Source organism: Leopardus geoffroyi, chromosome C2, assembly GCF_018350155.1.
Source record: "Leopardus geoffroyi isolate Oge1 chromosome C2, O.geoffroyi_Oge1_pat1.0, whole genome shotgun sequence".
In the NCBI taxonomy this organism is placed as follows: domain Eukaryota; kingdom Metazoa; phylum Chordata; class Mammalia; order Carnivora; family Felidae; genus Leopardus; species Leopardus geoffroyi.
Window position 1 is genome coordinate 6696914 of NC_059333.1, and position 21967 is coordinate 6718880.

A 21967-nucleotide genomic window follows, 5' to 3' on the forward strand; every position below is an offset into this window, starting at 1 on the left:
TGCTTTGGATTCTGTGTCTCCCCCTCTCTCACCCTGTCTCTCAAAAATAAATAAATGTCAATTTTTTTTTTTTTTTAATTAATGAAGAGACAAAGGGTGAAAACTTTCCCTCATTCACTTTCCTTTGCTCAAATATCCTGGCTGTACACCGGTGGCCGTCTGGTGTCTCTGCAAAAGGCAAACTAAAACATGAGGATACGTCCGAGGCAACTCAGCCCATGCTGGCTTCCAGGGTGGCCCCCGTGCGGTGTCCCACCTGTGGACCCGCAAGCGCAAGGCCGCTGGGCATGGCTTAGTGCTGTTGCCATCTTGGATTTCTTAGTGTTTGAACAAGGGCCGTCACTATGCACTGGTGCACAAACAATGTGGCCGTCCTACCCTTAACTGATTGCAGCTGGAGCCCGAGTTCCATTATAGCTTCTTTTTAAAAACATTTTTTTTAAAGCTTATTTATTTTGAGAGGGGGAGGGAGGAGCAGAGAGAGAGAGAGAAAGGGGGAGAGAGAATCCCAAGCAGGCTCCGTGCTGTTAGTGCAGATATATGTTATTAACTAAATGTATCGGGTTGAACTTACTTTGAAACAGAAGTCTGCTATTCTTAAATTTTGTTTTATTTTACAGATCGGTTTTCTATAAAGGCAATCTGTCTACTGAAGAGTCATTTCCCAAAATAACCCCTGATAATTGGCTCCTACTCTTTCTTGGAATGAGATGTTTGTTTAGCATAGGAGGGGATGAGACGCCCGAGAAACAGAGCCCCCACCTAAGGTAAATGAAACTTGGCACCAGTGAATTATTTGACTCTACACACTGAGTGTTTAAACAGCTTTAGTCACCGTGGGTGGATATGTGTCTAGGTCTGTACTGAAGTAGAACCTTTAGTGTGATCTATAGAGCTACCAGGGAAAATACCTTCCTGCTTTTCCTGGAACCTGTGAGGAGTTTTAATTTCAAAGGGCGTGTTGGGCAAACACATAACTCTTTTGCCCGAAAGTCGTATGTGGTTTTGAAATGGGATGCTGTGCTCTGCTGAAGGATTAGCTCTCACTTTACCTGAGGCTGCGTGAAAATCCAAGCATTCTACGCAAGCAGGAATACACCAAAGGAATGTAGGACATGGCCAGGGGGTATCCTTGTGTTTCAGACTTTGACCTTCATCAGGAAGCGTCAGGACTGTGCACACACAGGGGTTGGTTGTGAACTCCATCGTTTAAGAAAGCCTGAAACATCCAACTGAACTTTTTTCCTTTTACAACTTAACTGAAAAAAAATTCTACTAGATATTTTCCCTTGACCTATCTGCGCATGTTTGGAGATGAATAATCTTTGATCTGTGCCAGAAATCACAGCTGGACCACTTCTGTCTAAATTTTCAAAGTATTCATTTTCAGTGCATGGTCACACCTATTATGGGATCCAAATCCAGTAGATGGTGTTGACATATTTGGCCCGTTAATTTTAACACGTACAACAATATCATATGAAGCCTGTATAATTGAGAGTGGGTTTTATACATATTACACCATTTTTTCTCTAGCGGTTTTAGGTTTACGGAAAAATTGAGTGGAAAGTACACAGAGTCGCAGGGACCGTCTCCCTCCCTGCCCTCCCCGCTCCCAGATTCCCCGGGTGTAAACAGCCTATATTAGAGCCGCCACATTTGCTGCAACGGGTGAGCCAATATGGATCGTTTTTATTCAGTCAAGACCCTCATTTACATTAGGGTTCGCTCTTCTCGTTGTGCATTCTGGGTTTTGACACGCTTGTAATGTGCCACTACGACATCGTAGAGAATAGTTTCACCCCCTAAAAATCCTCTGTGCTCTGATCTGCACCCTCCTTCCCCAACAAGCCCTGGCAACCAAAACTATGGTTTTGTCTTCTCAGAATGTCATGGAATTGGAATCACATAGCGTGTGAGCTTCGTGGATTATCTTCTTTCCCTTGGTGGTACGCATTTAAGGTTCCTCCGTGTCTTCTTGTGGCTCGATAGTTCTTTTTTTTTTTTTTAATTAAATTTCTTTTTAATGTTTATTTATTTTTGAGAGAGAGAGCCAGAGCGTGAGCAGGGGAGGGGCGGGGAAAGAGGGAGACACAGAATCCGAAGCAGGCTCCACACTCTGAGCTGTCAGTACAGAGCCCGATATGGGGCTCAAACTCATGAACCGTGAGATCCTGACTTGAGCTGAAATCAGACGCTCAACTGACTGACCCCACCCAGGCGCTCCCCTCCCACCCTGCTTTTTAATTGCTGAACAGCATTCTATCATGCGCAGGTGCCACAGTTTATTTACTCATTCACCTATTGGAGGACATCTTAGTTGTTTCCAAGTTTGGGCAATGATGAATAGAGCAGCTGTATCCATTTGTGTGCAGGTTTGTGTGTGGATGTAGGTTTTCAACTCATGTGGGTGCATATATATTTATTTATAAATTACAGCTGTATGTACGAAAGAGAAAAAGACGGTTTTAAAACATGGTTCCTGGATTGCACGCCAACTAAGCTGTGTGTTAGGAACGTAAGTTAAAAGTGAATTTAGCGCCTGTGGAATCTCGCGGTCTAAGCATCGAGGAGGGGCAGCGGTGAGTATACAGATCCCAAGGTGACATTCTCCTCCCCCCACCCCATCCCTGTGAGTCATGAGAGGTCATGGTCAGGATCACACGCTAGGTCGCCATTGGTCGCCATATGAACTCTTCCAGTCTAAAGACACCCCACGGGCGACTGGCTGTTAGGACCGCCTAGTGATTGGGGCTGATCAAAGTTGTAAGAGATGACATTTCTAAGGAGGCATGCCAGGAATTACTCAGATGCTGTACTTGAATCAGGCCTCCTGCCAACCTCTGGTTTGTCGATAGCCACCATCACTGTGGTACCTGGGCTTCGGGCTCGACTTTGGATCTGTATTTCATATTACTGTCTTCTACCTGGCTGGGTGGCCTGTCCTATATTCTGAAAACAACCTCACATCCCGGGTCACCGTTGATGTTGTCTTTGGTGAAATACTCTAAAGACCCCGTACATGTCCACCCGTACTCTGGGACATACGGTGTTTGGGCCTTTTTCTCCTGTTAGTTTCTGTGAGCACAGAACACACTCTTTCATTGCTACTCTGACCATCAGTGATATCCATCCAGGTTCAGGACCGTGTAATATTTAGTTATGTCTATTAAAACTTCAGCCTCACGTTGCTTACAAACTTACGCTCTCTGGGTTGGAATATACCCATCGTGGAATAATGTTTTTAAAAGGTTGCCTGATGGAGGTTTTATTCCCAGTAATTTTTTGTGGATGCAGGTGGAACTGAACGAGGAAGTTACCATTCAGCCTCCGCAGTAAATATTGAACTGTTTTCAAGTGCACGGTGGAAACAATGATCTCGAAAGTGAGGCTTTCTCGTTGTTGTACACTGATTAATGAAGGAAAGGGGAGACTCTTCCTTACAGGCGGTGCTGACTGATAAATGCAGTGTAAGTGTTGCATTTTGTAATCATTGCTTTAAGCCAGAACATTATCATGCGTGTGTGCGTGTGTGTGTGTGTGTGTGTGAGAGAGAGAGAGAGAGAGAGAGAGACAGAGACAGAGACTGAGAGACAGACAAGGTATTTACCTGATTGCAAAGCATCTCCCTGCACATCGCATAGATTACTCATTATTTGCAAGCGAGGAAACGGAGAGTACTGTGCCCACACCAGACCACGCTCTTTACGGGACGACCAGAGTCAACGTCTTCAGTGTGGACAGGTGACACTGGGTACTCCAGACGGGTCACCCTGTGAAGGACACAACCTTCCTTATGACGTATCTAGCTGGGGTGCAGAGATTGACACGAACCAAGAGGAAACATCCGACCAAACCAAAGAGAGGGACATCCCGTAAAATAACTGGCCCACGTTGCACAAATATCGGGAAAGACAGGAAAAGTTAAGAGCTGTTGGAGGAAATTGAAGGAGCCAAAGGAGACGGGTCGGCTCAGTGTAATCTGGATGCTATATGAAGGGGGAGGGGCCACAGAGAACAACGTTGGAGTAATTGATGGAAGTGGAGTCTGGACTATAGGTCAGATCAAAGTATTGCATCAAGCTACATTTTCTGAACTCGATAGCTTTCCTTCGGCTCTGTAAGGGGACCTCTAGGTGCCTAGGAAATTACTGTGGTAGTTTTGGGGCGTGAGGGGCTATGATGGGTAGAACCGACTCTCAAGTGTTTGTGGATATGTACATGTATGTATGTATGTATGTAAAAAGCAAAGAAAGGGCAGAGCAGTGTCATAGGAAGTGGGGCCATTGAGGATGGGAAGGGATGGGCAGGTGACGGTAGCCAATGAGAGTGGGGGGGGTAGATTCGTTTCCTAGGGTGGCTGTGACAAAGGGCCACGGGCTGGGAGTCTTATAACACCTCACAGTCTGGAGGTGAGAAGGCCCCCCCAAAATCAAGGTGTTCACAGGCCCATGCTCCCTCTGAGGGCTCCAGGGGAGAATCCTTCTTGCCTTTTCCAGCTTCTGGTGCCTCGATTCCTTGACTTGTGGCTGCATCCCTCCACCTCTGCCTCTGTCTTTAGGTGGCTTTCTTCCCCTCTGTGTCTCTCTGTGCATCAAATTTCCCTTTCCTCTTCTTTTTTTAATTAAAAAAAATTGTTCACGTTTATGTATTTTGAGAGAGAGAAAGAGACAGAGAGCGAGCACGTGAGTAGGGGAGGAGCAGAGAGAGAGGGAGAGAGAGAATCCCGAGCAGGTTCTGCATTGATGGCACAGATGCAGGGCTTGAACTCATGAACCGTGAGATCACGAGCTGAGCCAAAATCCAGAGCCAGTCACTTGACTGACTGGGCCACCCAGGTGCCCCCCACCTTTCCTCTTCTCATACAGACACCCCAGTCATTGGATTTAGGGCCCGCTCTAAGTCCAGGATGATGTCAACTCAAGATTCTTAACTAATCACACTTGCTAAGACCCTGTTTCAAATGAGGACAGTTACTCACAGGTACAGGCTGCACATGGGCGTGAATTTCGGGGGCCGCTATCACACCCAGTACAGAGTAGGTCAACGCAGACCTCAGCGAGAAAGTAAGATGGGAAAGAAGCTGAAAGTTGCTGAGGGAATGAGCCAGAAGTTTCCCGGGTTAAGTGTGTTCTGGGAGGAGAGCAGCTGGGACAAGGGGGACAAGAGAGCAGCTGGGCCAGGACTGGTCTGTTAGGGTTGAAGAGCAAAGCGGCCGGTGTGGGGGCGGGGGGGAGGGGCAGATTGCCGCAGGAGGAGAGGCACCACCGAGGGTGTTGTAGACCGTTGCAAGGACTCTGCATTTAGCTTTTTATTTATTTATTTATTTATTTATTTATTTATTTATTTAATTTATTTATTTTTTTTTTCAACGTTTATTTATTTTTGGGACAGAGAGAGACAGAGCATGAACGGGGGAGGGGCAGAGAGAGAGGGAGACACAGAATCGGAAACAGGCTCCAGGCTCTGAGCCATCAGCCCAGAGCCTGATGCGGGGCTCGAACTCCCGGACCGCGAGATCGTGACCTGGCTGAAGTCGGACGCTTAACCGACTGCGCCACCCAGGCGCCCCTGCATTTAGCTTTGAGTGAACTGGGGGCCGTGCAGGTGCCAAGCAGAAGAGTGACACTGTCTAGCTTTAGGTGGTGAGGACAGGAGCAGAGAGACCGGCGGGGGGCTGGGGTGGGAACCAGGAGTGAGCTGAGCACGGCCTGGGGCCGAGCCCAAGGGTGTCGGTGCCGAGCAGGGGCTGGGGCCTGGACGTGATGTGAAGGAAGGGCCAACAGGATTTCCTGGCTAATCAGAGGTGTGTGTGTGTGTGTGTGTGTTGGCGGGGGGGGGGGGGTGGTTGGAGAAAGTGAGAAAAAAAGTGCAGCAATCAGAAGATGGGGTCCACGGTTATGTGGGGGTCAGCGATTTGGGTGTAGACAGCAGCTCAGTGTCGGGCCCACTGAGCGTGAGATGCTGGGGTTGTCCTGAGCTGGCTGTTGAATACACAGGTCTGGAACCCGGGAGAGAGATCAGAACTGGGGACATAAACTGGGGAGCGGGTGGCTCTGTTCACTACCGGCTTTTCTCAGATGTTAGTATTTTGGCTTCGCTGTTAGTATTAGACGGAAAAGAGGGAAGGGAGAGGACAGAGAAAGGAAAGGGAGAGAGGAGATGACGACAGGTAGCTGGAGTTAGTTTCGCGCAGGGACGCTGCTTGCGTATTCGTGGTGTGAGGAGAACAGAAGGGCTCTGGAGTCAGACAGACCTGAGCCTCGGTTTCCACTGCTGTGAAATGGGGCGATGCTAACCATCTTCCAGCCATCGAGGACTACGGTGAATGAACAGCTGGGCGGGACACTAACACGACAGTAACAGTAGCCAACGCTTCATGGCTCTTACTCCGAGCACTTTGTATGTGTCGATTCATTTAACCTCACGAAAGCGATGAGGCAGCTCGATTATTCTTTTTACTTGGGAGCCGAGCCACCTGAGGCACGGAGAGGTTGTGTATCTTGCCCAGGGTCGCACGGATGGTGAGAGGCAGTGCTGGCTTCACGCAGGCCATCTGCTCCCGGCGCCTACAGGCTTCACCTACACAACTTCTCTGTGTGTGTGCTTGGCACCTACCCAATACAAAAAAGTATCTGTGTGCAAAATCAAGGGGGTATAATAGGGAGTATGGGGAATTACAAGTAAAGGGGTTGAAGGGATTCAGAACCAGTCTCCCCAAAGGGTGCCGCTCTGGCATGTGGACTGTTTTGAGCTGAAGGCAATTAAGACCCAACAGACTCCAGAAAAATGAACTTCCTCTTAAGCTAACTAAAGGAATTCAGACAGGGGGCCTGGCCCAGAAGCAGAACTATTACCAGGACATATCTCTTATCTGGATGACCGATCTGGACGGCAGGATGAACATTTGATTATCAAACTTTGGCTTTTCTTATCTCCTGTGAATCACCGCTCCCCCATCACCCCCACTTTCCTTTGAGGACCTAGACCACATCCTATTCCTTTGCTCAAGATGGCGTATAAGCCTTCATTGCCTGACATGTCCTTGGGTCGCAGTGTCTTTGTGGGGCCCCCGAACACACATAATTAAATTTGTTTTTCTCTTGTTAATCTGCCTTATATCAATTAACCAGCCAAAGAACCTAGAAGGGTAGAGGAGGATTTTTTCCCTTCCAGCAGGGTCATTTTCCACCATGGGTCCTGGGACAGCCAGGCCGAGGGAGTGACTTCCATAGCTTTCCTCATTTCCCTGTGTTATTTATGTATGAAGCTGGGAGAAAACGAGGGTGAATGTCAGGCTAGGAGATTAGAAAGAGGACCGCATTCTGTTCTGCTGCGTTACGGTGTTTCAGCGGATCAGCCTGCGGGCACTTTTCTTCATATCCTGTTACCTTTGGACAATAATTTCTTTTATTCCTGTTTTCCTGAATTGCCTGTCTCCCTCTGGGTTTTATCGTGTGTGTGTGTGTGTGTGTGTGTGTGGAATAGAATCATCTAATAGTTATTAAGTAATCCAGTGTTCCATAAACATTGAAGCATTTCCTTCAAGTAGGCGGCCTAGGAGGCAGGACCAGGGAGGTCATATTCTCTCGGCTCTGTAGGTCCCAGGGTGTTTGTTCCCCAGGTCAGGCTGGGGGGGATGGGGTGGGTGGGGGCCGGGCAGCCCGGTGTCTGCAGAGAGTGCACGTGTAATATACAGGAGGCGCTGTCCCCAAATAGCCCGATCCCGAACATGTGTGTGTCCACGGTCCACACCAGGCACTGCTCTGGCTACTGGGGTTGCTGCTGGTGCGGGAGACAGATGCTGAACAACCGAATACATAAAAGAATAAATGTAGGGTTTCAGTAGGGGTGATGCCAAGAGAAAACAGCAAGGCAAGAGAGTCACGGGCCGTAGTTGGGGGTGTGAGACAAAGTGGCATCCAAGATGAGACCTGAAGGGAGAGAGGGAGAAGGTCATAGAAAAACCTGGGGAAGAGCCTTCTAGCAAAGGGAACAGCGCGTGCCAAGGTCCTGAGGCAGGGGCACACCTGGGCCGTTCTAGTCCGGGAGGGAGGCTAGTGCAGCTGCAGAGCTGTGGGGACAAAGAAGTGGTAGGAGATTCGGGCAGGGAGGTGGCCGGGGGCGGGGACACACAGAGAGAGCCTCGGAGGTCCTGGGGAGGATTTGTGCGGTGCTCAGGGGGGCGGGAAGCCTCTGGACCGAAGGATTTGAAGCTAAGGGATGTCATGGTGTGACTTACCGGCGTTTCAAATGGAGCTCAAAGTCACATGAGATTCATCATCGGAATCATTTTGAAGAGTACAATTCAGGGGTTTTTTGTATCCTCACCTGTTGGGCAGCCACCAGCCCTCTCTCTCTAGTTTGTTTGCATTTCCTCACCACCAGAGGAAACCTGCTATCTGCTAAGCTGACTGTTCCCTCCCCCCTCCCCTCCCCTCCCCCTCCCCTCCTCTCCCCCTCCCCTCCCCCTCCCCTCCCCCTCCTCCTCCTCCCCAGCCCCTCCTCCCCTCCCCCGTCCTCCCCCCTCCCCCCTTCCCCCCCCCCCCCCGTGCCCCGGTGACCCCTGCTCTACTTCCTGTCTCATATGACCTGGGGGTCCTCGGTGACGAGCTTCTTTTCCTTCACCTTGGCTTTTCAAGCTCCACCCGTGTTGTAGCAGGTGTCAGAAGTGCATTCCCATCCATCGGTTTACCCGGTCGTCATCGAGGGATGGCTGTTTCCAGCCGACCGGACCGACCGTGAAGGAATCTCTCTGGGTCCAGGGAGGCCAGGCAGGAGGCACCTGCTGTCTTCCCAGCAATGCAGGGGGCGGAGCAGGGGAGAGACGGGCCGGGGAGGGCAACCAGCAGGCGTGGGGCCAGCGTGAGTGGAGCCTGTTTATGTGACTTGTTTTCTTTTCTTTTCTTTTTTTTTTTTTAATTTTAATGTTTATTTTTGAGAGAGAGAGCGTGTGCGCGCACGCAAGTAGGGGAGGGGCAGAGAGAAGAGTACAGAGGATCCAAAGCGGGCTCTGTGCTGACAGCAGTGAGTCCAGTGTGGGGCTCGAACTCTCAAACTGCGAGATCATGACCTGAGCTGAAGTGGGACGCTCAACCGACTGAGCCACCCAGGCGCCCCTGTGTGAGTTGGTTTCTATCAGTACCTTCCCTGCTTGGTCACCTGCTGGCTGGCTTTAGGAACTCGGTGGTTGACTGAGAATGAGCTTCCCTCCACTGCCCCGTGGGATGGCCCTCCCTGACAGCCCTCCTTGTGCTGCCTACTTTCCAGCCTCTTGCTGTGGAAGGAGGATGGACTGACCGTAAGTGGCGTCTGGAAAGGGCTGTGCCTCCCGTGTGAACACCGCGATGGGTATTAATAGCGATTTTCTTCTGGGGGGAGGAGGGCCAGCAAGTCAGGACAATGGCGCCAGCTGAGACCCGTTTCAGAGGAGGACACAGGCTGCTGACAGTGGAGTGCCCGCCTCTGCAGGCCTGCTTTCTGTGACGTGCTGGGAAAGTATGTGCAGAGCACAACTTCTGAAATTAAGTGCCACCCGATGAGTTATTTTTTTTAAACGTTTATTTATTTCTGAGAGACAGAGAGGCACACAACACGAGCAGGGGTTGGAGCAGAGAGAGAGGGAAGCCCAGAATCCGAAGCAGGCTCCAGGTTCCGAGCTGTCAGCACTGAGCCCGACGCGGGGCTCGAACCCCCGAAACCGTGAGATCATGACCCGAGCCCAAGTCGGACGCTTAACTGACTGAGCCACCCAGGTGCCCCCACCCGCTGAGTTATTTTAAACCAGCAAAGGAGGAAAGCCTCCAACAGAGAAATGGATTCTCTTCCATGCTTCCGGGATTCAGAAAGTACTTCAGGTCAGTGCTGCACCTGCAACATCCTCCTGTGTTTCGTTACTAAGGGCATCGACATCCGTAAAACCAAAGCGTGATGCATTCTGTAGGTGAAGTGCGGGTGAGGTCTGTAGCCCGGGGGGTGAGGCTTGGCAACTGCTACCCTCAACATCCCTTTCTTTCAAGTTTTACTTTTTATGTCCTCTTTCTTAAACATTTTGAAATTATTTTTTTCTTATTTTAAATGCAACATAAACTTACATAAACTTCAAAAATTAACCGAATTCCACAAGCAAAAGGTAAAAATCAGGCAGAGGGCCGACACGGGGGGCCCAGGGCTGCCCTCCCACGTACACGAGCGTCCTGGGTAGTGTGTGCTCCTTCTGTCAGCTCCTCTGGGACCGAGAGCCGCTGAGTCCAAGCGCAACTCACTCTGACTTTCTGCTCTGGGCTTGCGGCCAGTAGGACTCACAGCCTGGACACAGTGCAGAGAGGGGCGCCTGGGCGGCCCAGTCGCTTAAGCGTTGGAACTCTTGATTTCAGCTCAGGTCATGATCTCACAGTTCATGGGATTGAACCCCACGTTGGGCTCTGAGCTGACAGTTCAGAGTCTGCTTGGGCCTCTCAGTCTTCCTCTCTCTGTGCCCGTCCCCTGCCCATGCTTTGTCTCTCTCTCTCTAAAAAAAATAAATAAATGAACTTTAAAAGAGAGAAAGGAAGGAAGGAAGGGAGGAGAAAGAAAGAAAGAAAGAAAGAAAGAAAGAAAGAAAGAAAGAAAGAAAGAAAGAAAGAAAGAAAGAAAATGAAGGAAGGAAGAAGAAAGAAAGAGAGAAAGAAAGAAATGAAGAAGAAAGAAAAAGAAAAGAAAGATATGAAGGAAGGAAGAAGAAAGAAAAGAAAGAAAGAAAGAAGTGAAGGAAAAAGAAAGAAAGAAAGAAAGAAAAGATAGGAAGGAAGAAAGAAAGAAATGAAGGAAAGAAGAAAGAAAAGAAAGAAAGAAGTGAAGGAAAAAAGAAAGAAAGAAAGAAAGAAAGAAAGAAAAGATAGGAAGGAAGAAAGAAAGAAATGAAGGAAAGAAGAAAGAAAAGAAAGAAAGAAGTGAAGGAAAAAAGAAAGAAAGAAAGAAAGAAAGAAAGAAAGAAAAGATAGGAAGGAAGAAAGAAAGAAATGAAGGAAAGAAGAAAGAAAAGAAAGAAAGAAAGAAAGAAGTGAAGGAAAAAGAAAGAAAGAAAGAAAGAAAGAAAAGATAGGAAGGAAGAAAGAAAGAAATGAAGGAAAGAAGAAAGAAAGAAAGAAAGAAAGAAAGAAAGAAAGAAAGAAAGAAAGAAAGAAAGAAAAGATAGGAAGGAAGGAAGAAATGAAGGAAGGAAGGGAGGAAGAAAGAAAGAAGGAAAGAAAGAAAGAAAAGGAAGGAAGGAAGAAGAAAGAAAGAAAAGAGAGGAAGGAAGGAAGGAAGAAAGAAAGAAAAAGACAGAAAGAAAGAAAGAGAAAGAAAAGATAGGGAGGAAGGAAGAAATGAAGGAAGGAAGGGAGGGAGGGAGGGAGGAAGAGTACAGAGAAAGGCTGAGACAGGGCAACAGGCTTCTAGAAGATGCCGGCGGAACAGCGCTCTGTCTAGTGTGAACGACTCAGACCGACCTCTCCCGTCACCTCAAGCCCAGGGCGATAGAGGCAAAGGGGCGAGAGTTGCGGGGGTGCGGCGGGGCCCAGGCGGGTCTGAGACAGTGCGTCTGTGTCTGCCACGCGCGATGCCGTCACGGGCCCCCCCTCTGTGGCACAGTCTAGTGCCAGCCCTGTCCTGTCTGCACTCCGCTGACCAGGTGGCTCCGTGCCGGGAGTGTCTGGGTGGCCTTGCGGAGTAGGTCCAGAAAAGGCGCGGATGAAGTCGTGCACGGCAGGGACGGTTTCCAGGCGGGCTTCAGGGAGGAGGCGGCCGTTCCCCTTGTCCCCCCTCCATTCTCCCCGGACGGAAGCCTCTGCCGGGTGAGCTCTCTCCCAGAGGGAGAGTCAGCAAGCTCGCCTTTCCTCTGCCTCCCTGGCAGGCGAGAGCCTTTGCAGGGTTCTGAGACGGAGGCGGAATTTCTCAGAACAGACCCCGGGCTCTGTCGCTGTCACAGAGGCAGTGGTGACAGACATTTCACTGGCTCCAGCCTGTGCGTCTCAGTCTTGACTTCGGGGCTACGGATGCTCACAAGCAGGCGAGGGAGGAAGGGGCCACGGAAGGCGTGCCGGCTTCGGGGTCCTGCGTCTGCCTCCTCCTGGTGGGGTGACCTCGGGCAAGCTGCTTGGCTTCCCTGAGCCCCCATTTTCTAGCTTGTAGAGAGGAGGTGAGCAGGAGGGCTGGGGGCGGCGTCCGGGTGTAGCACAGCACCTGGTTCCTGGGAAGTGCTGTCATCGGTGACATTTACCTCCCGTGTTTACAGTTCCCGGCGTGGGTGTGACCTCCCCTTTGCCACATCTTCCACGTGTCACCCACGTAGCTGCCTCCACGAACCTTCCCCTGGTCTCCCCGAACCCCAATGATTTCTACTCCTCGCCTTGTCAGCGTCCTGCGCCTCCCCGCCTCCCCGCGGGCTCGCGGCCTCTGTGGGTCTCCTGTGCGTGGACACCGCCCGGTCAAGAGCGGAAGGGGGCGCAGGTGGCGTTTGTGCAGTGGTGGTTTAAGATGATGGGGGAGAGCACAGACTGTAATCACAGACTCCCCGGGTTCAAGTCCTGGCTGGGCCGCTTACTCTTAGCGTGACTTGATTTCCTGATCTGTAAAATGGGTCCAGCAGGAGCCGTCCAGAGAGTTGTTACAAGGATGACACGAGATCTTACGTGCCCAGAGTTCGGAGAGCTGGGCCTGACCTTACAGGTGCTGGCTAAGAGTCCACCTGTAAGTAGTATTCGCACCTACACGTTTTTGGGGGGAATTGTTAATTCGGAAACTCAGTTCTCCCACCTGCAACGCAGCGGTCAGGAAGCCCGTGAGGGTTTGATGTGTGGGCTGGTCTGGGTGCCACAAGCACTCCAATGGTGGCAGGTGCTAGCAACCCCTGGGGGCCAGACCCCTGCCCTGGGCCCCGTCCTCGGACAGTTCTGGTAGAGGCTGGCTGAAGGTTAAGCAAGTGAAAGAATTTGAACTTCGGATTAGTAGCAAATAGTTTCTCGGTGTAAGTATGTCTCAAATGTTGCCTGAAACATACTTATGCTGAAAAATGATCCAGCGTGCATCCGAAATCCACATTTAACGGACATCCTGCGTCTTATATGACAATCCTGCAGGCTCAGAAGGTCACTGTGGTCCAAAGCAGTGGGGGACAGAGCAGGGGTGTCCGGTGTTTCCCAGCTTGCTCTCTCCTCTGCCCTGGACCCCTGTCCCCCCACCGCTGGCCCTGCTGACGGCTTCCCACCCATCTCGCCCTGAGCTCCCCTTGGCAGTCCCGCCTTGGCTGCTGGGTGCACGTGGCCTGTCTGTACCCACGCTTCAGGGACCCGGCCCACCCGGCCTTCCCCAGTCCCTCCTGCAGTGGGCAAAGGTTCTGACCATAACCCCACGTTCCCACCCTACCGCCGTTGGTTCTGAGCCCTACCGGGCCCCCCACAAACCCAAGGCCCTGACTGTGGCAGGTTTGTGGCATCTGTGTGGCTATTAAGCCACTTGTCCCTATTCTCCCCACTGGCAGAATCCCTTTCCTGGGTGAAAAAACCCCACAGTCTGTCCCAGGTTTAGTTAGGAGAAGCACCGAGAACAGCCTTCACTCCTCTCAGCACGAAGAGCCCCCCTGTTGGAGATCATTCACTGGGGATCTTCCCCCACTTGGGGCAGCGTTTTCTTGTATCTGCACAAATCCCTAGGGGGAAGGAGTGCTCACAGTCCTGGCACATCCCAGGGCTGGCGAGGAGGCAGCAGCACTTCTGGAAGCAGGGTGGGTTTCCCTCAGTTCACATGCAGCTTGAAGCCTCAGTATTGGTTACATTCGCTCAGTAGGGTTTCATTCACCGTAGTCTCAACCCACTGTGACCTCTCCATCCCGTTGCTTTTCCTAATTTGCCCCGGTTGGGGTTTTTCAATCTTAGCACATGGGAACTCCATTATTCCAGGTCTTTCGACCCAGATGCTGGAGTTCTAGACTCTTCCCTGCTTCCCACATCCGATCCATCCAGAAATCCCTTAACAACCGTGCAGAATCTAGGCAGTTCTGCCCTCGGGGGGCAGCATCGTCTCTCCCGTGCTGGTCCCCAGTCTGCACCTTGCCGTCCCCTACACAGCAGTCCTGGCGATCTTTTGAAAGATGTCACTCCTTTGCTCAAAACCCTGTCTTGTTTTCCCTTTTCACGCAGGTTACAATCCACAAGTCCGGATCTTTGTTTCCAGGTGGTCTGGCCCCCACGGCTCCCAGCCTCTTTCCTGCCCCTCCTGCCTCCTGGCTCTGTTTCAGACACACTGGTCTCCTTGCTGGTGCCTCCCCTCCCCCCAGCCCACCCCCCTGTCTGGCTTTGCCCTTGCTGGTCCTCCTGGAGGAGGTGTTCTTTCTCCCGGGCTCCCGCACAGATGCTCATTCCCTCTCTTCATGACATCTTTGCCAAAACAGCCCCTCGCCCGACACGACTCTTCCTTGCCTTATTTGTCCCTCTTGGCATTCATGGCCCATGGACCCACAAAGTGCATTCTGTCCACTGATTGTCTCCCTCGGGGACTCTGTTTGCCCACTGCCCCATCCCAGTTGCAGAGGAATGATTTCACACTCCAAACGCTCAGCAGGTAGATACTGAGTCAGACACACGTGCTGGTGGAGACGGTGGGAGGCTGGCTGGGCGGGGGGCTCCAGAAGTGAGCGAGCTGTGCCGGGTGAAACACACAGCAAGTTGTCAGGGCAGCTCCAAGGTGGAAAGGAAATCACATGACAGTGAAACTTCCAGAAGCTTCTGCCCATGCCTCCCATGTCAGCTCGATGAGCTCACTTTGATTCTGGGCTCCTCAGATGGGCCAATTCCTCCTCTTCCTCTTTAGACAGTGAGGAAGCCACACTGTCTCTCTAGCCACAGAAACAATGAAATGTTTAGCTCCATGACCCTGGCCATCAAGGTGGCTCCCTATTCCCCGGTCACGTGGCCCCAGTGGCCCCGCCAACAGTTCCTGGAAGTTGAAGGGACACACATTCTGTCCCCTCTGCAGTTAGTAACCCGAAGTTTACAGACCTGCCTTCCCTAATCTCATCGCTGTTGAGCGTTAGAGATGACGCAAACCATCGTTTCTTCCTCATTTTTTAATTTTAAAAATATATGACATAAAGAGAAATTTAAGATAACATTGCTGAAAGAAAAATTGTCTGTAATCCCTCCTTTCAGTTCCCCACCAGGCCTTGTTCGCACAGAATTGTAGTCAGAGGTATGACTCAGCATTGCTACAAACGTCTTGTCATATTGCCACATAGTGTCTCAATAGTAAATTTTTTTTTTTAGAGAGAGAGACGAAGAGAGAAAAAGAGCGTTAACAGGGGAGAGGGGCAGAGGGAGAGAAAGAGTCCTAAGCAGGCTCAACACCCAGTGCAGAGCCTGACGAAGGGTTCGATCTCACGACCCTGGGATCGCGACCTGAGCCGAAATCAAGAGTCGGATGCTCAACCGACTGAGCCACCCAGGCGCCCCTCCCAATAACCATTTTAAATGAAGGCACAAACAAAACTTCCTAATATTTTTTTTAGCTATACTGTCGCAGTGAAAAATTCTGAGTGATAGTGTTTCCTTTCTTTTGAGGCCAGGTATGTGAACTGGGTTGGGGGCTGATGTGTCGTCCCAAATACAAGCTGAAGTCCTAACTGTCAGTACCTCTGGATGCGACCGTATTTAGAATAGGGTCTTTGCAGGTGGAATCAAGCTGAGGTCATTAGATGGGTGCCAGGCCACCAGGACTGGTGTCCATGGGAGAGGAGGAGAGCACAGAGCTGGGGTGCTGTCTGCAGGCACGGACCGCCGGGACCGCCAGGGACTGCCCCCCGCTGTCGCAAAGTCGGAGAGGCCAGGAAGGGTCCTCCCTGGAGCCCATCAGCTCTTGTTGTTTCAGTCCTGGCTGGCGGTGCTTGGTTGCAGCAGCAGCAGGGAACGAACACAGACCCCAGTTTGGGAATTCTCTCCAGCATCCCGTCCCACATAGGCTCACATCTCGCTAATAGGTTCTGCTGAGCCTACGTGATGGTCGGCAGGCACACGAGCCGGTACAGGTCCAGCCAGCTTGGGTAGCGGGTTACGCTGGCCTTCCTCACCCCCGCCCCGCCCCCCCCACAGTCCCCTGTGGGAGGGCGGGATCTGCAGACTTCGCCCCCTGCCAAGGTCAGCAGTACGGCCAGCCAGGGGGACAGCGTGGGCCAGCGTCACATTCCTGGTCAGCATTTGGCCACATGTCCTCGGCTCTGGAAACGGGCTCAAGGAGGCCTCCCTTTACCGCCAGCTGGGCCCGAGAACTTGCCTGCACTTACTAATGCTGGTGTCACTGCCCTCTTTGTCCCTGACATCACAGCCCCGGGAGCAAGGTGCGAGGGCAGGCTTGGCCTTGACCCGCGGGCTCTGACCCGGCGGTATTCGCACGATCATTTCAGTGTCGGCTGATAATGCTGGGCCTGAATTAACGTCAGCGATGACAGTGTATCTTCACCCACTGGTTTGTGGCTTTGCTACGTTCCCAAGTGTAATCTGGAGGCACGAAAAGATGACTGCCTTCAGCCCCCGCCTCCCCCCTGCCCAAAGTGGTCAGTTTTTCTCCCTGAACTATTTTTTTTTTTAATTTTTTAATGTTTATTTATTTATTTATTTATTTATTTATTTATTTATTTTCAGTTTTTTTTATGTTTATTTATTTTTGAGACAGAGAGAGACAGAGCATGAACGGGGGAAGGGCAGAGAGAGAGGGAGACACAGAATCAGAAGCAGCTCCAGGCTCTGAGCCATCAGCACAGAGCCTGATGCGGGGCTCGAATTCACGGACCGCGAGATCGTGACCTGAGCTGAAGTCTGACGCTCAACCGACTGAGCCACCCAGGCGCCCCCGTTTATTTATTTTTGAGAGAGACAGAGACAGAATGTGAGTGGGTTAGGGGCAGAGAGAGAGGGAGACACAGAAGCAGAAGCAGGCTCCAGGCTCTGAGCTGTCAGCACAGAGCCCGACGCGGGGCTCGAACTCACAAGCTGTGAGATCATGACCTGAGCCGAAGTCGGACACTCAACCGACTGAGCCACCCAGGCGCCCCTCCCTGCACTTTTTTTTTTTTTAAAAACATTTGTTTATTTTGGGGAGAGTGCAAGCAAGGGATGGACAGAGAGAGGGGAACAGAGGATCCAAAGCAGGCTCTGGACTGACAGCACACAGCCCGATGTGGGGCTCGAACTCACGAGCCACGAGATCATGATCTGAGTTCAAGTCGGACTGTTAACTGACTGAGCCACCCAGGGGCCCCTCCCTGCACTAAATTTTGAGCAAAGCTGAAGGTACCAGCTGGGCCTTTAGAGAGATGAAATCCCCTAATGGTACTGGTTACCGCAGAGGCAGGAGGAAGGAGGCTGGGTGTTAAGGTCCTCCAGGAACCTCAGCCCTGCCTCTCCCCGGAAAAGACATTCCTGTGCCCTTGGTCTGGGATTACAGTCTCCTCTCAACCACCCGGGAAATGGCACTTAGGGACTTAGCTGTCATGTGCATGACTGACCGACGGGGATGTAGGACAGGCATCCTTGGTGGGGATGGGCCTTGGCTCTGGGGTGAGGGAGGGGAGAAGCTGGTGACAGCAGGAGAGCATGAGCACCAGGACGCAGTTCCTGAGGGCGAGCTGGCACCCTACGGTCAACGCTGCTTTCAAAGATGAAATGAATTTCCGAGGTGTCTCGTCAGCAGCTTTACAAATGAGGAAACTGAGGCAGAGTTGTACGTTACATTACACAAGGGTGAGAGCCAGAAGGGGGGGTGGGAATCCAAGTCTCCCAAATTCTCAACTCTGTGCTTTGTCCCTGTCCCATATTTGGGACAGAAAACACGTGTCTATGGGATAGGTGACAATAGATGTTACCATCGACACCGTCCCCAGTCACTGAGTGTGCCAGGCCAGCTGGAGTGGCCCGACAGCGCTTTTCCCTGGGGGTCATTCATGTGGACAGTGACTGTCCACAGGGCCACTGGTGTGGTTTCCTGAGGTGACAGCAGGAGCCTTCCCCAAGCCACTGCCTCCACAGGGGAGGGGGAGGTGGGTGTGGGTGGCCCCTGGGGAAAGGTATTTGTGGTCAGGTGCTCTGTCGGGAGAGGGCTAGCTTGCAAGCTGGAAAGAGCTGGAACCTGAGACATGGGGCAGGGTGGACTCGGAGGAAGTGAGGGACTTAGGGAACCTTCCAGGGGCTTTTGGAGAAGGGGTTGGGTCCCACACGCTGGGCCATCAGTCCAGGGAAAGGAAGGCTGAGCACCATCTTCCCATCCTCGTTCTCAAAATGGACAGATTCCTTTTTCTTTTCCTTTCCTTTCCTTTCCTTTCCTTTCCTTTCCTTTCCTTTCCTTTCCTTTCCTTTCCTCTCCTCTCCTCTCCTCTCCTCTCCTCTCTTCTTTTCTTTGAGAAAGAGAGATCGTGAGCCAGGGAGAGACAGAGAGGGAGGGAGACAGAGGGTCAGAAGCGAGCTCCGTTCTGACAGCAGTCAGCCTGATGCGGGGCTTGAATTCACTAACCTCGAGATCATGACCTGAGCCGAAGTTGGACGCTCAGCGGACTGAGCCACCCAGGTGCCCCCAAACGGACAGGTTCTAACCAACCAGGCTGTGACTTTCTTGGCGCAAAGATTGTGTTTGCTCCTGTTTGCAGCTTCGCACGGAGGACAGTAAGTAGGCTCTGACTCATGAGCTGGCAGGTAAAAGAAAGTTCCTGAGCACCCACGAAGGCTTCTGCCTGCTTGGCCCCTGCAGGGAGGCCCCAGGCACCGTCTTTACTCACCTCCCTGCCGTGGCTTGTGTTCAGTACTTCCCCGCAGAACCGCCGGCCCCAAACCTCCCCTTGGCACCCAGGCCCATTTAGTGGGATGAAAAGGCCAGTGATTCAAACGGCCAGCTTTGCCCCCCTAGAAGGGGGGGTGCCCCTTCCACCTTCCCTCAGGCCCGAGCTCCCTGGCAGGTCTCAGGAGGACTGTCCTTCCTACAGGAAGCTTTCGCGCAGGGTTTAACGAAGACAAGCCTCTTGTGCAAGTTTCCGTGCAGAAGCAGTCCAGCCTCGCAGAACGGGGGGCACAGCGCAGGCCCTGCTCTGAGATCCCTGTGTCCACAGAGACCAGTCAAACTGAGCTGAATCGCCCTGCAGAGCCACAAGCCAGAGACGACTTCAGGCTGCGGCTCTGCCCGCGGTGCTCCGCGTCCCCTGCTCTCCACGTGCAGCCAGATTCCTGACGGCCGCAGAGAGGGGCAGCCGGTGCTCCGCGGCACCCAGCGAGGCCGGGATCCCCCAGCGCTCCGTGTCCCCTGAGCCCCTAGCAGCAGCCAAGTGGCCCGAGGGGCAGATCTGAAGGACATTAAGGGGGGCTGACTCTTTCCTTTTGGAGTGTGACAGGTGGACGGGAGCCCTTCCACACGGCCCGTCCTGGGGTTGGAGGGGGACGTGTCAGATTTGGCCCCTGACGTCTGGTTGCTGTTTTGTTTAGGGCAAGGATGTGAAAGGGTCAGGGTGGTATTTACAGGGGAGTGTGAACCTGATACCCTTTGGCTGAAGGGCAAGAAGAGAGAGCAGCTGCCCTCCAGCAGAAGCCACACCTCCCGGCTGGCGGGGGAGGATTTCGCAGGCAGTTGCTATGTCTTTGATGTCGGCTGCCCCCTCCTCTCTTCCTGACGGCCAGACAGCCGGACAGCCGGACAGCCGGGGTGGCTTAGAGGGAGGTGCGGGCACGCATCCATTTCCAGGAAAACAGCGGCCGGCAAAAGTCACTCCATGGAATCTGAACGGGGACCAGGGGGGATCCTAACCCCCTTCAGAGGGACGCTTGCTCGGAGACCTGGGATTTGGTCCGATGCCTCATCTCCAGACTTTGGTGGATGTTTCTAGCCTCTCTAGGTGAATTCCAGCCACGGGGCAACGTAAGCCAGAGTCCCACCCTGGGTCATGCTTATTAAGTCACCATAAGCAAGAGTAGAGCGACTGGGGATTGCATTTCTGTGAGGAGAGAGTGGAAAAGGCGATGGCCCAGATGCATTTGAAGAATTAAGGAAACTGATTTAAAACAGGGACTAGGAGATGTGCCTGGGGGTGGTGCTCAGTTGTTCGGGCATCCAACTTCGGCTCAGGTCATGATCTCACGGTTCATGTGTTTGAGTCCCGCGTCGGGTTCTGTGCTGACAGCTCAGAGCCGAGAGCCTTCTTAAGATTCTGTGTCTCCCTGTCTCTCTGCCCCTCCCCCACGTGTGCTCTGTCTCTGTCTCTCTCTCGAAAATAAATAAAACATTAAAAAATATATTAAAGAAATAGAAAAAAAAAACAGGGACTAGAAAAGTCTTTGAAAATACCTTATTTTTTTAAAAACGAAAAATGTCTTTAAAATAGCTCTTGTTATTATAGGAGATTCTTATTATATTCTTATTCTTAATCTTATTATATACTTATTATGGGACATTAGGTGTTTATGGCAGAAAATCTAGAAGTGACAGAAAAGTTTCAGGGCAGAGCTAAAAATCATCCCAGCAGAAACTGGCAACTAAACCTTTGCCCAACTTTACGGCGTAGTTTTCACACATAAACACCCAGACACCCAGACAGACACACCTTCACGCGCGATTGCGACCATCCTTCATTTTCATTTAAAATTCCATCACCTGGGTGGCTCCGTCCGTTGAGCATCTGACTCTTGATCTCAGCTCCGGTCATGATCCCAGGGTCACGGGTTCGAGCTCATGTCAGGTTCTGCACTGAACGTGGGGCCTGCTTAGGATTCTCTCTCTCCCTTTCTCTGCCCTCCCCAGCTCTTGCGTGTGTGCGATCTCTCTAAAATAAAATAATAATAAAATCCCAACGCCAGCATTCTTACCTGTGCCTTTGAAAACAGGATTTTTTTTTTTAATTTTAAATTCTATTTAGTTAACATACAATGTAGTATTGGTTTCAGGAGTAGAGCCCAGTGATTCGTCACTTAGATACGACACCCAGTGCTCATCCCAACAGGTGCCCATCGAGGATGTCCATCCCCCATTTAGCCCATCCCCCACCCACCTCCCATCCAGCAACCCTCAAGTTGTTCTCTGTATTTAAGAGTCTCTTATGGGGGCGCCTGGGTGGCGCAGTCGGTTAAGCGTCCGACTTCAGCCAGGTCACGATCTCGCGGTCCGTGAGTTCGAGCCCCGCGTCGGGCTCTGGGCTGATGGCTCAGAGCCTGGAGCCTGTTTCCGATTCTGTGTCTCCCTCTCTCTCTGCCCCTCCCCCGTTCATGCTCTGTCTCTCTCTGTCCCAAAAATAAAAAAAAAAAAAAAAAAAAAAAAAAAGAGTCTCTTATGGTTTGCCTCCCTCTCTGTTTTTATCTTATTTTTCCTTCTCTTTATCTATGTTCATCTGTCTTGGAAAATAGGAATTTTTAACAGCTATCTACCATTCTTTAGGAAGCTAAGCCGTTTATTTAATTAACTCCTTACAGATAATTTATACAGTTTGATTTGATGAAAATGTGCCAGTGTGTCTTTTGGAATAGACTAAGAAGTGTGCTGTGCCTCTGTGTTCCCCATCTCTAAAGTGGGCAACACGGTCTTAGTTCCGGTGACTGGTGTGGCCTTTAATTAATATTTAGGAAAGGCCCTGCAAGTCACGGGTGAAGCATTGCCACTTAAGTCAAAGGTTTTGTGTAATCATCCGTAATTATTATAATTTGCTCATTACGGGCAATTAGCGCGTTGTAGGACAACAGAGAGGAATTAATTCGGAAGGCAATCTGCCGCTGTGTCTTGCGTGAGCTGACGACGGAGGTTCAGGGGCCCGTGATTTTCTTCCCGACTGGAGAGACAGGACCAGGCAGAAGACGTCTGTACTAATGGGCCGTGGCAATTGCTGAGGGCGGACTGCCACGCGGGCAGGAGGTGCGGGGAGCCTTTCATCCGTGCAGAGTGCCAGCTCTCCATTTCTCTTTACTTTCCTGAGTTTAATCTCCTCCAATATACA

At 51.4% G+C, this 21967-nt stretch overlaps 1 long non-coding RNA gene across 1 annotated transcript in view; it reads left to right on the plus strand.

Moving 5' to 3' along the window:
* The first annotated feature begins 623 nt into the window (after positions 1 to 623).
* LOC123610576 overlaps positions 624 to 21967 on the plus strand; it is a 37799-nt gene continuing 16455 nt past the window's right edge. Inside the window, exons 1-2 of the long non-coding RNA XR_006718209.1 lie at positions 624 to 767; positions 1887 to 1949. This is a non-coding gene — a long non-coding RNA (uncharacterized LOC123610576). The remainder of the gene's footprint in view (positions 768 to 1886; positions 1950 to 21967) is intronic.